This window comes from Macaca nemestrina, chromosome 15 (assembly GCF_043159975.1).
Source record: "Macaca nemestrina isolate mMacNem1 chromosome 15, mMacNem.hap1, whole genome shotgun sequence".
Classification (NCBI taxonomy): domain Eukaryota; kingdom Metazoa; phylum Chordata; class Mammalia; order Primates; family Cercopithecidae; genus Macaca; species Macaca nemestrina.
Genome location: NC_092139.1, coordinates 105,714,598 through 105,724,058, shown reverse-complemented (window position 1 = coordinate 105,724,058; position 9,461 = coordinate 105,714,598).

The window sequence follows — 9,461 nt, the reverse complement described above, 5'->3', positions numbered from 1 at the left end:
TGGGGAAATGACGCCTGCCACCAGGTATTTGTGAAAGTCAAGATTAAAAGGAGAGGCTGGGGCGAGGTGGCTCATGCCTGTAATCCCAGCACTTTGGGAGGCCGAGGAGTGTGCACCATGAGGTCAGGAGTTGGTATAAGATCTGGATCATGTATCTGGACCAGCCTGGCCAACATGGTGAAACCCCATCTCTACTAAAAACACAAAAATTAGCCAGGCGTCGTGGTATGCACCTGTAATCCCAGATACTCAGGAGGCTGAGGCAGGAGAATCCTTGAACCCAGGTGGTGGAGGTTGCAGTAAACCGAGATTGCGCCATTGCAGGCCAGCCTGGGTGACAGAGCCAGACCCCATCTCAAAAACAAAAGATTAGAAGGAAAAACAGGTGTGAATGCTTTGTAAACAATTTGCTTGGCACAGCTGTCACTCTGACCTCAAAACCCCCTACCCACTCTGGCCTTTCTTCCCAGGTTGGGGAAGATGCCCCTCTTTGCTGCCTTGTTCAGCCGTTGCCTGCAGGCTCCGCTCTAATTCACCTCTTCCCGGCAGGCTTAGCAGACGATCTCAGCTCATATATCTTGCTCCCTTTTCTGAGCTCCTGAGCAATTGCTATTTGAATCATTCGTTCAGCAATTTGCTGTGTATTTGCCTTGTGAAATCTCTTCATGGTTTTCCTGAGCCAATTCTGCAGTGATTAATTTATTACATGCTTGTATTCTGTCTGGCAAGGTTTTTATCCCCTTTAAATGTGGGGCTTAGAGCTCACAGTTTGATAAATTATAAAACGCTTCTCCATGTCCCTCTTCTTGTATTCTGTTTCTCTACTGACTTTTTTTTTTTTTAAGATGGAGTCTTGCTCTTTCACCCAGGCTGGAGTGTGAAGTGGCACAATCTCAGCTGATTTCAACCTTTGCCTCCTGGGTTCAAGCGATTCTCCTGCCTCAGCCTCCCAAGTAGCTGGGACTACAGGCGCCTGCCACCACGCTGGCTAATTTTTGCAATGTTTTTTCTTTTTTCTTTCTTTTTTTTTTTTTTTTTTTTTTTTTTTTTTTTTTTTTTTTTTTTTGAGATGGAGTCTCGCTCTTGTCGCCCAGGCTGGAGTGCAATGGCATGATCTCAGCTCACTGCAACCTCTGCCTCCGGGTTCAAGCAATTCTCCTGCCTCAGCCTCCTGAGTAGCTGGAATTACAGGCCCCCACCACTGTGCCCAGCTAATTTTTTGTATTTTTAGTAGAGATGGGGTTTCACCATGTTGGCCAGGCTGGTCTCGAACTCCTGACCTCAGATGATCCACCCACCTCGGCCTCCCAAAGTGCTAGGATTACAGGTGTGCGCCACCACACCCGGCCTCTTTCTCTACTTACTTTCTAATCTCTGGCACCCCCATCTTCCATAGGATACTTGGAATTCATCAACAGGTGTCATTGTGACAGAGAAGAAAAAGGAAATTGGATTGCTTTGTAATACCTGTTGGTGTGAAAATGTCACAATCCGCTTAGCTTTTTTAGCAGAGGGGGTCACCGGAGTCAGCCCACACAGCAGAGGAACATGTCCCAGTCAATTGAGGGGGTCTGGTTGGGACCAGGAATCTATTTGATGGAAAAGAACATTCAAGTACCTTATTCTGTCACCCAAATAAGCACTTGTTGTCTTTCCAGCTGGACAGGAAGCCCCTGGTCGGGGGGCAGGTGCTCTGTTTTGCCCTTCTCTGAATTGCCCACAAAGTCCAGCACATACCTGGCTGCAAATCTAGTGCTTGCAGAAATCGCTGCAGCTTTAGTATGAGACGAGACTTTCTCTGGTCCAGGACTTGGATGGGCAGAGGGAGTCAAGAGGGTTGGATGTCTCAGAGAAGAGATGAGGAGGGCCTCAACAGGGACAGTAGCAGTGGCCCGTTTCCTCCACAAGGCTGGAATCACCAGGCCATGTCTAGGTCCTGAATTTTGGAGCTCCCCTAGCCCAGGGTGACTCCAGTTCAAATCCCAGCTCCGTTCTTTTAGCTGGAGGACCTTGGACAAGTCACCCTTTGTCTCTGAGCCTTGGTGTCTGTGGAGTGAGGATGATGATCCTCCCAAGACAGTAGTTAAAAAGAGGAAGACAGGCTGGGCACAGTGGCTCACACCTCTAATCCCAGCACTTTGGGAAGCCAAGGTGGGTGGATCACCTGAGGTCAGGAGTTCAAAACCAGCCTGGCCAACATGGCAAAACCCCGTCTCTACTAAAAATACAAAAAATTAGCCAGGCGTGGTGGCACATGCCTGTAGTCCCAGCTACTTGGGAGGCTGAGGCATGAGAATTGCTTGAATGCGGGAGGCAAAGGTTGGAGTGAGCCAAGATTGTACCAGTGCATTCCAGCCTGGGCAACAGAGTGAGACTCCGTCTTAAATAAGTAAATAAATAAATAAATAAATAAATAAATAGGGGAAGGCAAAAAAGGAGAACCAGATGTGAAAGTGTTTTGCGAGTGATTCAAAGAGCACAGATGTCAGAGGTTTTTATGGTCCTTCTGTTTATAGTTATTTTGCTGAACCCCTGCAGAGATCAGGGCCGATGGTACATTTAACGAACACTAAGATGCTCAGGCCTCTGCATCAGACTTGGCTGGGAAGTGTCTTAAATGCAGATTCCTGGGCTCCAGCTCAGACCTGTTGGATTGGAATCTCTGGGGAAGGGGAGATCTTGGGGACTGCATTTTCACAACACTCTGAGGGTGACGCCAATGCCTGCTGCAGTTTGAGGACCTCTGTGCCAGAAGCTGCGAACACGCAGTGTCTGTGCACACCTAGGTGGGCCTGTGCGAGGTACCAGCAATCCCTGCCCCCAGGGCCTCACCATCCCGGATAATCCAGGGTGTTGCATGGGCCTGGAGGAGGGGCTCCTGCCCAACCAAAGGCCAGCGAAGCCTTCCTGGAGGAGGTGCTGGTGGTGCCCAGGCTGAGGCAAGGAAAGGGAAAGAGGGAAAGGTGCAAAGGCTTCCCGTGGCCGGTGGTGGAGGGGACAAGGCACAGTCCCAGGACCCTGGGAATCAGTCTGGCGAGGGAGACAGACTCAGAGGGCCTCAGAGGGGAGGCCTGGGTGGAGCCCCTTCCTCAGGATGGGTAGGATTCTAGGGGTTGAAATCAAGGTCAGGACATCCACCCACTCCCAGGAGGCTGAGCTAGGGCTGCGGCTCACACCCTCCCTCTTCAGCTCGCATCTCCTCCTGCCCTGAGGCTACTCCTGAGTCCGTCCAGGTGGCAAGGCAAGTGACCTCTGTCCTGGCCTGGCCCTGCCACTGAAAGTTGTGTGACCCTGGGCCTGGGTCCCCTCCAAGCTTCCATCCCTGTGGCTCCCTCTGAGATTCCACAAGGGCTGGCTCTGCCGCCCACATTCCTGGGGAAGTGCTGCCACCCGGTGGCCATTAGGAAAAACAGCTCCTGAAGCACGCGGCCAGCTATAGAGCCCCCAGCTTTCCGCACACTGTCGCCTGACTCAGGGATGCCAGGGAGCTCAGGGGTCCATATACTTTGTGGACGGGTGAGCTGGTCTTGCCCACGCCAGCTCTGTGCCTGGCCGCCCGCTCTGCAGCCACCGCTGTCCCCCAGCCCAGGCCTGCAATCCTCCCTACTTAAAGGTCCAGAAGCTGGAGTGGGTTGCTGGAATTCAGTTCAGTTCGTCGTCAACATAGAAATTTAGAGTGTGGGCTTTCAGGTCAAGCAGAGGACAGTGACCCTGGCGGCTAAGGCTGGGTGCCTTCTGTGCAGTAGCCCGGAATCGAGCAGCTTCCATTCCTTTCTTCACACGAGCCTCATGGCTGTGCGGTGATCCCACACTCTCACCCATTCACTCACTCATTCATTCAGTACTTATTTCCTGAGCACCTACTACATCCAGGTCACACACCAGGGAACAAGACGAGCAAGGCCCTGCCCTGACAGAGGCCTCGTGAGTGGGAGGAGCAGGCAATCAACTGGTAAGCAAAGAATTGGCTGCTTCCAGCTGGTGGCAGACACCAGAGATTTTATAAAATGGAGGGGTGGGAAAGGTGATGGGTACAGTGGTGTGATCTCGGCTCACTGCAACCTCCACCTCCTGAGTTCAAGTGATTCTCCTGCCTCAGCCTCCCAAGTAGCCGGGATTACAGGCAAGCACCACCACACCCGGCTAATTTTTGTGTTTTTTGTAGAGATGGGATTTCACCATGTTGGTCAGGCTGGTCTCAAACTCCTGACCTCAGATTATCTGCCCACCTCGGCCTCCCAAAGTGCTGGGATTACAGGCATGAGCCACTGTGCCTGGCCCAGGGAGTTACTTTTTTTTTTTTTTTTTTTGAGACGAGTCTTGCTCTGTCCCCCTGGCTGGAGGGCAGTGGTGCGATCTCAGCTCACTGCAAGCTCCGCCTCCCGGGTTCCCGCCATTCTCCTGCCTCAGCCTCCTGAGTAGCTGGGACTACAGGCGCCCGTCACTGCGCCCGGCTAATTTTTTGTATTTTTAGTAGAGATGGGGTTTCACCGTGGTCTCGATCTCCTGACCTTGTGATCTGCCCGCCTCGGCCTCCCAGAGTGCTGGGATTACAGGCATGAGCCACTGTGCCTGTCCCAGGGAGTTCTTTAGATGCGCCGCTTTGAAAGGGTCTCTCTGAGGAAGTGCTCAGGGACGCCTGAGAGGAAGCTGCAGGGTGTTTCTGTGGCAGGTGTGCACTGTCACCCTCGAGCGGCCTGAGAAGAGGCAGCGCAGCCAGCAGGGACCAGTCCTGCGTTATCCCCCTCGTGTCACCGATGCCTGCAGAGTGGCTGGTGATGGGGCCTGCGCTTGCTTGCTAACCAGTCTCTGGTCTGTTTTCTACAGACAGCCAGGTCCCTGAGGGCAGAAACCTGGCCCATCCAGGTCACACCTCTGTCCCCAACACCTAGCACACTGTCTAGCCTGGGGTGACGCTCAACACCTGTCTGTTAAATGAATGAATAACTGTGTCATCAAAAGTAGAAGGCCAGATATCAGGCGATGGCCAGAGATAGCAGAGGCCTCAAGTGCTGGCATCAGAATCCCAGACTTGATCTGCCTGGCACTGAGGAGCCACAGAAGACTCTGGCCAGGAAGGGAAAGGGCAGTCAGGCCTGTGTTTGCCTGGAGCCCCCTGGCTACCATCGACAGGCTGGAGGGAGCAGGGGGGCCCGCTGGTGGGGGTGGGAATACCACCCCCCGAGTCTGAAGCAAGGTGGGGACAGGGCACAGGGGCCAAACCACTGGGAGGCTGGGTTGGGGCAGCAGAAGGGAGGCCTGGTGGGGTGGGCCAGCCCTGAGGACAGCGGGTCAGGAGGGTCACCTTCCTCTTGGGACGGGAAAGTGTCTCCCACTAAGGTGGCAGCAGTGGAGGCCAGGGAGGGGATTAGTGTGGCTCAGGGGCATCTGCATCCTTCTAGAAGCCTGTTCTTAGCTTTGATGGAGCCCTGGCTCTCACCACCCTTGGGGTACAGGGCAGCTATCTCCTGTCTTCTCCAGCGCCTCCTCCAGTCAGCTGCCTCTAGCCAGAGGTGGGAGGTGGGTTTCCGTGGGGCCCCAAGTCCCCCCAGCCACCCCCAAAGTGGATCTATTCCTGGCTTGGCTTGGCGTGTAATGGGCTGACCTCTGCCCTCCCCTCCACCCCCGCCCCCCAGTGCCCTGCCCCCTGGGTTAGGTCAGTGATGAAAGCTGGTGGGAGCCCAGGGGGGTGGGGAGGAAAGGGACAGAGCCTGATTGTTCCCCAGCCTGGCAGCACAGTGGCTGGCTCATTGCGCTCGCCCTCTCTCTCTCCTCCCTCTCCCTTGCAGGGTTCTCAAACTCAAGTGGGAAGCTATTTCTCTTGCAGATGCCGCAACACCCCATCCCCACCTCTCCCTCAGAGGTTCCGAATCTTCGGGACTGTAGCGGGTTGGAGGCCCATGGTTCAGACACAGGCAGGGAAGGCTGGTGGGACCACACTTTGGAAAGAGCCCGGGACCACAGCCAGAAGACCTTGGGTGTCACTGGCCCCCTCTGAGCCTCAGTGACCTCAGTGTGGAATGGGGTCTTGGGATGCAAAGAGCAAGGCCAGCCTAGAGGAGAGGGATGAGGACAGCAGGTGAAACTGACGTGAATGCGCCTGGTCCTTCCTTTCTCCTCACCTGCCACGACCCCACTTTCAATATCCCTATGTGTGGCAGTCTCTGCCGGGCTCTTTGTCCCATGGGTCTCGGTGGCCACCTCTGCACTGATAAATCCCAGACTGGCCTAAAGACCGTAGCTGTACGCCTGGCCTTGACAGCGGGTAAGGCCGGTGTCCCGCCTCGTTCTGTAGGAGTGTCTCAGCTATTCTTACTGCTTTGCTCTTTCTCACTGATTTTTGGAATCAGCTTGATAACCTCCATCAGAAAGCCAGTTGGGTTTTGATCAGGACTGAGTTTAATTGACATTAATTTGGGGAGAATGAACATCCTTATACTGAATCTATGCAACTTAATAGCTGTCTCTTTGCATTCACTTACCTCTTTTATTTCTTATTAAGGAAATTTTTTAAAGTACAAAATTAGAGAGAAGAGAGTAATGACACTTTTGTTACCTAACACCAAGTTGCCCAGTGATCCCTCACAGCCACTCCATTTTCAGCCACAACCCTGCCCACGCTGCACCCCTTCCTCCAGGCCTGCTTTCCTTATGGTGAAGCAAATATTGAGGATTTTCTTTCATGTCTTCCAATAACATTTTTTTGTCTATGTTTTTATTTTCAAATAATTTTAGACTCACATGAAGTTGCAAAAATAGTACAGAAGGGTCCCGGGTATGCTTTTTCCAGTTTCCACCAAAGGTAACATCTTACATAGCTAGAGTACTTGACCGCAGAACCTTATTCAGAGTTCACTAGTTCTGCATGCATTCATGTAGGTGTGTGTGCACATGTGTGTGTATGCCTGTGTGTGCGTGTGTGTGTGTGTGTGTAGTTCTCTACAATTCATCACAAGTGGATTCATGTAGCCACCATCGCAATTAAGATACAGAACTGACCAGGCATGGTGGCTCACCCCTGTAATCCCAGCACTTTGGGAGGCTGAGGCGGGCAGATCGCTTGAGCTTAAGAGTTCAAGACCAGCCTGGGCAGCATGGCAAAACACCATCTCTACCAAAAATACAAAAATTAGCCAGGCACAGTGATGCACACCTGTGGTCCCAGCTATTCAGGGAGAGGCTGAGACAGGAGGATCACTGGAGCCCAGGAAGTGGACGCTTCCGTGAGCCAAGATCACACTCACACTACTGCACTCCAGCATGGACGACAGAGCGAGACTCTGTCTCAAAAAGAAAAAAAAAATACAGAACTGTTCTATCTTCCGTCATCACAGACCCTCCATACTACTCATTTATGGTAACCTCCCCCCCCATTTCCCTCCCCTCCCTACCCCAACCCCTAGCTACCACAACTCTGTGCTCTGTCTCTACAGTTTTGTCACTGTGACAATGTTACATTAATGGAGCTCCTCAGCATGTAACCTTTCAAATTAGGCTTTTTTTTTTTGCTGGGCACGGTTACTCATGCCTGTAATCCCAGCACTTTGGGAGGCCGAGGCGGGTGGATCACAAGGTCAGGAGTTCGAGACCAGCTTGACCAACACGGTGAAACCCAATCTCTAATAAAAATACAAAAATTAGCTGGGTGTGGTGGCACACGCCTGTAGTCCCAGCTACTCAGGAGGCTGAGGCAGAAGAATAGCTTGAACCCAGGAGGCAGAGGTTGCAGTGAGCCGAGATCATGCCACTGCACTCCAGCCTGGGCGACAGAGCAAGACTTCGTCAAAAAACAAACAATTCAGCATAATTCCCTAGAGCTCCATCCTTCTGGAAGCCTGTTCTTAGCTTAGCCCATCCCTTTTCATTGCTGAGTAGTATTCCATGGTATGGAGGAACTAGTTAGCTTAATCACTCACTGAAGAGCATTCAAGTTGTTTCCAATTTTTGACCATTACAGATAAAGTTGCCCTGACAATTGTGTACTTGTTTTTGTGTGGATATGAGTGTTCGTTTCTCTGATATAAATGCCCAGGCATGCTGTCATGGAGTCCTATGGTAAATGTGTGTTTAGTTTTTTAAAAAATTGCCAAATTGCCAGTTGTGAGCATGGTGGGTCACACCTATAATCCCAGGGCTTTAGAAGGCCAAGGCAGGCAGATCACTTGAGGCCAGGAGTTTGAGACCAGCCTGGCCAACATGGTGAAACTCTGTCTCTACTGAAAATACAAAAATTAGCTGGGCAGGGCACGGTGGCTCCCGCCTATAATCCTAGCACTTTGGAAGGCTGAGGTGGGTGGATTGCCTGAGCTCAGGAGTTCGAGACCAGCCAGGACAACATGATGAAACCCTGTCTCTGCTTAAATACAAAAAATTAGCTGGACATGGTGGTGCATGCCTGTAATCACAGCTACTTGGGAGGCTGAGACAGGAGAATTGCTTGGACCTGGGAGGCGGAGGTTGCAGTGAGCCAAGATCGCACCATTGCACTCCAGCCTGGGCAACAGAGTGAGACCCTGTCTTAAAAAAAAAAAAAATTAGTTGGGCATGGTGGCACGAACCCGTAATCCCAACTACTCAGGAGGCTGAGGCATGAGAATCACTTGGACCCAGGATCATGTTACTGCACTCCAGCCTGGGCGATAGAGTAAAAAAACTCTGTCTTTAAAAAAAAAAAAAGGAAAACCATTTTTCAATGTGCCTGTACCTCAATAGCATTTTATCACCATAAATATTTTGTTAGATGTAATTTTTGTTATTACTGTAAATGGAAGATTTTTTTAAATTATATGTTGTCAGCTCTGATGTTTATAAATGCAATTACTTTTTTCTTGAGATACAATTTACATACCATAAAAATTCATCATTTGAAAGTGTACAATTCAGTGGTTTTTCCTATATTCTCAAGGTTATATACAGCCATCACTGCTATCTAATTCCAGAACATCTTCATCACACCAAAAGAAAACTTAACTCGGCCGGGCGCGGTGGCTCAAGCCTGTAATCCCAGCACTTTGGGAGGCCGAGACGGGCGGATCACGAGGTCAGGAGATCGAGACCATCCTGGCTAACACGGTGAAACCCCGTCTCTACTAAAAAATACAAAAAAAAAACTAGCCGGGCGAGGTGGCGGGCGCCTGTAGTCCCAGCTACTCGGGAGGTTGAGGCAGGAGAATGGCGTAAACCCGGGAGGTGGGGCTTGCGGTGAGCTGAGATCCGGCCACTGTACTCCAGCCTGGGCGACACAGCAAGACTCCGTCTCAAAAAAAAAAAAAAAAAAAGAAAACTTAACTCATTCATAGTCACTCCCCAAGCCCTCCTCTCCCCAGCCCCCCAAAGCCACTAATCTACTCTCTGTCACTATGGATTTGTCTATTCTGGGCATTTCATATAAATGGAATCACTTTCTATGTGGCCTTTCACCTCTGGCTTCTTTCACTGAGCATCATGTTTTCAAGGATTAT